We start from the raw sequence: 6,000 nt of genomic DNA, 5'->3' as shown, positions 1-6,000 counted from the left end.
CATATGTTGTCAGTTATTTATGTCCAGTCCCTCCAGATGGGAGTAGAGGTTTACACCGAGTGAACCCAAGGATGGGAACTCACCCGCCAGTTCAGGGTATGATTCTTAGTAGTCATCCTTGTGTTCCAGAACTACGTAGACATCGTAGGTTGATACATCTTAACCTGTCAGATTAGGGTTGATGAGGTGGTTTAACCTTTTAGTTTAGGGTTCCCACCATGCTCATTGAGTACCTGCCAGCTAAGGGTCACTCATAAGATGTCTTTACCCGTGGCACGGTATTGACACCCCTCCAGTCGGGGCAGAGATTGGACCCCAGCTTATCCATAATGGCATATATGGGGCATGTCGGTTAAACACTACCTTCCATAGTTTTAGTATCAGTCTCAGTAAAAGAACTCAGAGCGTTCTTCATATTACAGTATATACAGGACTGTCAGATACAGTCGTTTATGTTATCATCTTACAGTATCAGTCATGACAGTTATCAGTAAACCATGAATTGGCTTACAGGTCTTTCTATCATGCATTCATGGTTCTAGTTTCTATATATGTGTGTTTGCACTCCCACGTTCATATTAGTCAATCAGTGTTGTTCATGCATGAAACCCTTTATGTTCAACCTACCCTCCTCTCATACTCAGTACTCCAGTTGTACTAACGCATTTGCGCTATGGTGCTTTCTTTTCTTATTACACCATAGGTTCCGAGACACGAGCTCCAGCCCAACAGTAGCAGTAGCATTTCAGTCGCAGAGACACAGTGAGTCCTTATTGATTCGAGGAAAATATGATTTGATACGTTTATTTATTTCTTCAATTTAGTTTTACAGAGTTAGTTGGAGACATATTCCTTCAACTCCTTACTCAGATAGTTTAGAGGCTTTCAGATTTATGCTCAGATTTACGTTCAGACTTAGCCTTTAGATTGAGTTGTTTTGGGTATTTTACCCCCATGGTTTTATTCAATTGAACCTTATGGCCTTACAGTTTTACTTATTCCGCATTATTATGTCATTATTTATAGTATACAGGTACAAATATCAGTCATGGGTTAGATTGTGGTCCCTTGGGTCATGAGCACCGTGTAGCATTTCGGTTCAACAAATCGGTGCGTTACAAACTTGGTATCAGAGCCTAAGGTTCAATAGAGTCCTAGGAAGTCTTAAAGTCGCGTCTTGTAGAGTCTTGTACATGGGTGTGTTGCACGCTACATTTATGTGCGGGAGGCTATAAGATGTTTTCAAATAGTCCCCTTTCTTCAGTATTCATTTCATTCTAGGGAGCATAATCACAAGTTAAACTCTCAGTCTAATCCATTCTTCTCTTATTCCAGAACATGGCCCTAAAGAGAAGAAACTAGCCAGCTCTTCAGCCCGAAGATCCTTTGGGCGAACATGTTTCCCATGTTGAGTTTAAAGCCATATTTACCATACTTGCTCAGTCCGTGGATGCACAGAATAAACGGCCACCAGTTATTTCGACCAATCCAGTGGCCAATCCCAAAGCAGCTAGGGTTCGGGACTTCACCCAAATGAACCCTCCATCTTTCTATGGGTCTAAGTCTGATGAGGACCCTCAGGAGTTCATTGACCAACTCCAGAAGGTCATTGACATCATGGGTGTTGCTTTTATTGAGAGTGCCGAGTTAGCCACCTACCAGTTATAGGATGTTGCTCATGATTGGTACAAATAATGAAAGTCTGAGAGGTTAAATGATGCAGGCCCTATTGAGTGAGAGAAATTTGTCACGACCTTCTTAGACAGATTCTTTCCCCAAGAGCTGAGGAAAGCCAAAGTTCTTGATTACATCAGCCTCAGGCAGGGAAATATGATGGTTAGGGAGTATTCTCTCAGATTTACTCAGCTAGCCAGGTATGCTCCTCATGTGGTTGTAGACAATAGGGCTAAAATGAGCAAGTTCATGTTAGGGGTCAATGATAGCATGGTAAATGAGTGTAGGTCTACGATGTTGATTGGTGATATGACCTTAGCCAGACTCATAACCCATGCCCAGCAAGTAGAAGAGCAGAAGGTTAAGAATAGAGAGACGCAGAACAAGAGAGCAAGGTTAGGCAACTTCAACTTTGCTCACCCCAAGTCAGATGGAGAAAACCGTTCATTGTTTCGCTCTAAGTCAGCCGTTCCAGCCCCTTCCTCTGCCAGTGATCCAGTACTAAAGTTCAGAGATGGCAATAGAGATAAAGCATCAGGCTCTAAATCTCAGGGCAGTGTTAGTAGTGCCTGAACGAATCCTCTTTGTCAAACTTATGGTAAGAACCACAAGGGCATTTATAGAGCCGATACTGATGTCTATTTTGGTTGTGACAAGCTAGGCCACAGGATTAGGGAGTGTCTGCAGTCAAGTCTTCAGGGTCAGCAAAATTATTCTGCAGCTCAGTCCGGTCGCCCAAACCAGCAGGGTATCATTTCCAGTGCTACCAGTGGGCAACGCCCAAATAGACCCTATGCTTTTCAGTCCCTGCAGGACCAGGAAAATTCTCCTAATGTCGTTACTGGTATGTTACAGATTTTTCATGTTCATATTTATGCTTTGCTAAACCCAGGTGCATCCTTGTCTTTTGTTACTCCATACATAGCAGACGATTTCGAAATCAATCCCAAAATTCTAGTGGAGCCCTTTTCAGTCTCTACCCCAGTGGGTAAAACCATCATAGCCCGACGGGTATACGGGAATTGCCCAGTTATGATATCTTAGAAATCCACATCAACAGATTTAGTTGAGTTAGAGATGAATGATTTTGATATTATTCTCGGCATGGATTGGCTTCATTATTGCTATGCCACAGTTGACTATAGAAACAGGATAGTTTAGTTTTAGTTCCCGACTGAGCCCATCCTAGAGTGGAAGGGTAGCATTTCAGCGTTTAGGGGTCAATTTTTTTCCTACTTTCGGGCAAGGAAAATGATTTCTAAGGGGTGTGTGTATCATCTCGTGCATGTTAAAGATTCCAGTTCTGAATCTCCCAGTCTTGAAACATTCCCTGTTGTTAATGAATGCTCAAATGTCTTTCCTGAAGATGTTCCAGGCATTCCTCCCGAAAGGGAAATAGACTTTGGCATAGACCTTCTTTTGGATACTCAACCTATTTCTATTCCACCATACAGAATAGCACCAGCAAAACTTAAGGAACTGAAAGATCAGTAGAAGGATCTCTTAGATAAGGGATTTGTCAGACCCAGCATTTCCCCAAGGGGTGCGCCAGTACTATTCATGCGCAAGAAAGACGATTCTCTTAGGATGTGTATTGATTATCGTCAACTCAACAAGGTCACGGTCAAGAATAGATATCCTCTTCCCAGGATTGATAATCTATTCGACCAACTTCAGGGTGCCAGTTACTTCTCTAAGATAGAACTCCGATCAGGCTATCATTAGCTCAGAGTTAGAGAATATGACATTTCAAAGACAGCTTTCCGTACTCGGTATGGTCACTTCAAATTTTTAGTCATGTCATTTGGTCTTACCAATGCCCCTGCAGATTTCATAGATTTGATGAACCGTGTGTTCAAGAAGTACTTGGATATGTTTGTCATAGTCTTTATAGATGATATACTGGTCTATTCTTACACAGAGCGTGATTATGCAGACCATCTCAAGATTATTCTCCATACTCTCAAGGATTACCAGTTATTCACTAAGTTCAGCAAGTGCAAATTTTGGCTAAGATTATTAGAATTCCTTGTCCATATTGTTTCCGGTGATGGCATTAGAGTAGATCCTCAGAAAACCAAGGCAGTAAGAAACTTGCCCCGACCCATATCTCCATCAGATATCAGGAGTTTCTTGGGTTTGGCTGGCTATTATAGACGCTTTGTTGAGGGATTTTCTTCTCTTACATCTTCCATGTACAGATGCACTCTGAATAAGATTAAGTTTCAATGGTCAAATTCATGTGAGAAGAGCTTTCAAGAGTTGAAGACTCGACTCACCTTAACTCTAGTTTTAGCTCTTCCAGATGGTTTAGACGATTTTGTAGTCTATTGTGATGCATCCAGAGTGGGTTTAGGTTGTGTCCTCATGCAGCATGGTAAGGTCATAGCCTATGCCTCCAGACAGTTAAATCCACATAAGAAGAATTATCCTACTCATGATCTTGAGTTAGCAGTGGTAGTTTTTGCCTTGAAGATTTGGAGGCATTATATCTATGGATTTCATGTAGATGTCTTCTGTTTTCCCAAAAAGATCTCAATCTTCGTCAGAGAAGGTGGTTAGAGCTCTTAAAGGATTATGACATGAGTGTTCTTTATCATTCGGGAAAGGCTAATGTTGTGGCCGACATTCTCAGTAGACTCTCCATGGGTAGTATTTCTCACATTAAGGGTATCAAGAAAAAGATGGCTCAGGATATCCATCAGCTTACCAGACTAGGCATTCGCTTAGTCGATTCTTCAAAGAGTGGTGTATGTGTTCACAGTAGTTCAGACTCATCTCTAGTTTCTGAGGTGAAAGAGAAGTAAGACAGGGATCCTAGACTTGTCAAGCTCAAAGAGTCAGTTCAGAATTAGAAAGTCAAGGTTTTCTCCCAAGGGAGAGATGGTGTTCCTCGTTGTCATAGTCATCTATGTGTTCCAGGTGTAGATGAATTGAGGTAGCGAATTCTTATAGAAGCGCATGGTGTGCGATACTCTATTCATCCAGGGGCCACTAAGATATACTGTGACATACGGGAGATCTATTGGTGGAGTGGGATGAAGAGAGATATTGCAGAGTTTGTGGCTAAGTGCTCTACATGTCAGCAGGTTAAGATAGAGCATCAGAAACCTAGTGGTTCCATGCAAGAGCTTACCATTCCTACTTGTAAGTGGGAAGAAGTGAACATGGACTTCGTGACGGGTTTTCTAGAACTCATCATCAGCATGATTCAGTCTGGGTCATTATAGATAGAATGACTAAGTCAACTTATTTCCTTCATGTTCGTACTTCTTATTCCATCGAGGATTATGCCAAGCTCTATATCAGGGAGTTAGTCAGGTTACACGGTGTTTCACTATCTATCATCTCAGACAGAGGTACCCAGTTCATCTCTCACTTTTGGAAAGCATTCCAAAAGGGTCTCGATACCTAAGTCCATCTCAGCATGGTGTTTCATCCTTAGACAGATGGTCAAGTAGAGAAGACTATTCAGACTCTTGAAGATATCCTAAGGGTGTGTACAATTGACTTCAAGGAAAATTGGGATGACCACTTGCCTTTGATGGAGTTTGCATACAATAATAGCTATCATTCTAGTATTCAGATGGCTCCATTCAAAGCTCTCTATGGTAGGAGATGTAGATCTCTGATTGGTTGGTTCGAAGTTAGTGAGGCCTCAGTCATAGGTCTTGACTTAGTATTCGACGCCTTTGAGAAAGTTCAGTTGATCAGAGAGAGACTTCGGGCTGCTCAGAGCCAACAGAAGTCCTATGCAGATATTCGCAGAAAGGATCTCAAGTTCGAGGTCAATGACTATGTCTATCTTAAAAACTCTCCCATAAAGGGAGTGAAGAGGTTCGACAAGAAAGAAAAACTCAGTCCCCAGTATGTCGGTCCCTTCAGAATTCTCTGTCGCTTCGGTAAGGTAGCTTATAAGCTTAAGTTGCCTTCAGATCTAGCCTCAGTCCATCCAGTCTTCCATGTTACTTTACTCAAGAAGTGCATAGGTGACCCAACAGTTGTTGTCCCTATTCAGAGCATCGATGTTCAGAACAGCCTCTCTTATGAAAAGTTTCTAGTCAAAATCATAGATTATCAGACTCGTAGATTGAGGAATAAAGAAGTCCCTCTAGTCAAGGTTCTTTGGAGAAATTAGTTTCATAAGGGAGCTACTTGGGAAGCAGAAGCAGATATGCGTACCAAGTATCCTAACCTCTTCCCTGCTAATTCAGATCAAGCTTGAGGTAACAGTTCTTCTTAAGCTTATTCAGTTTCATGTTCTTGTTTCCAGTATAAACTTGGTACCTATTAACCGTTGCATACTCAGTCATGTATTCATATATC

This window comes from Capsicum annuum, chromosome 5 (assembly GCF_002878395.1).
Source record: "Capsicum annuum cultivar UCD-10X-F1 chromosome 5, UCD10Xv1.1, whole genome shotgun sequence".
In the NCBI taxonomy this organism is placed as follows: domain Eukaryota; kingdom Viridiplantae; phylum Streptophyta; class Magnoliopsida; order Solanales; family Solanaceae; genus Capsicum; species Capsicum annuum.
This window is presented reverse-complemented; position numbering follows the sequence as displayed.